This window comes from Austrofundulus limnaeus, unplaced genomic scaffold (genome assembly GCF_001266775.1).
Source record: "Austrofundulus limnaeus strain Quisiro unplaced genomic scaffold, Austrofundulus_limnaeus-1.0 Scaffold387, whole genome shotgun sequence".
NCBI lineage: Eukaryota > Metazoa > Chordata > Actinopteri > Cyprinodontiformes > Rivulidae > Austrofundulus > Austrofundulus limnaeus.
Window position 1 is genome coordinate 358,464 of NW_013952789.1, and position 925 is coordinate 359,388.

Consider the following 925-nt stretch of genomic DNA (forward strand, 5'->3'; position numbering starts at 1 on the left):
CTGCTGTTATCATTCTGTTACTTTTAGCTACTGTTCTGCTGCTGTTATCATTCTGTTACGTTTAGCTGCTGTTCTGCAACTGTTATCATTCTGTTACTTTTAGCTGCTGTTCTGCTGCTGTTATTCTGTTACTTTAAGCTACTGTTCTGCTGCTGTTATCATTCTGTTACTTTTAGCTACTGTTCTGCTGTCATTACCATTCTGTTACTTTTAGCTACTGTTCTGCTGCTGTTATCATTCTGTTACTTTTAGCTACTGTTCTGCTGTCATTACCATTCTGTTACTTTTAGCTGCTGTTCTGCTGCTATCATTCTGTTACTTTTGGCTACTGTTCTGCTGCTTTTATTCTGTTACTTTTAGCTTCTGTTCTGCTGCTGTTATCATTCTGTTACTTTTAGCTGCTGTTCTGCTGCTGTTATTCTATTACTTTTAGCTATTGTTCTGCTGCTGTTATCATTCTGTTACTTTTAGCTACTGTTCTGCTGCCATTATCATTCTGTTACTTTTGGCTACTCTTCTGCTGCTTTTATTCTGTTACTTTTAGCTTCTGTTCTGCTGCTGTTATCATTCTGTTACTTTTAGCTGCTGTTCTGCTGCTTTTATTCTGTTACTTTTAGCTACTGTTCTGCTACTGTTATCATTCTGTTACTTTTAGCTGCTGTTCTGCTACTGTTATCATTCTGTTACTTTTAGCTACTGTTCAGCTGCTGTTGATCACTGTAATAAATCTGTAATCCTGCAGACAGGAGGGATCACAGAACACGTATCAGCTCACTTTTTTAGCTAAAAGCCTGTGTAAAATTGAAAATGGCAGATTATCACATGAAGTATGAGAATCTGAAAATCCTCTCATTTTGGGGTTAGGAATGAAATGCAGATGTCAAAGGTAATTAAAAGGCTGTAGTCTTGGTCATACACATTTATG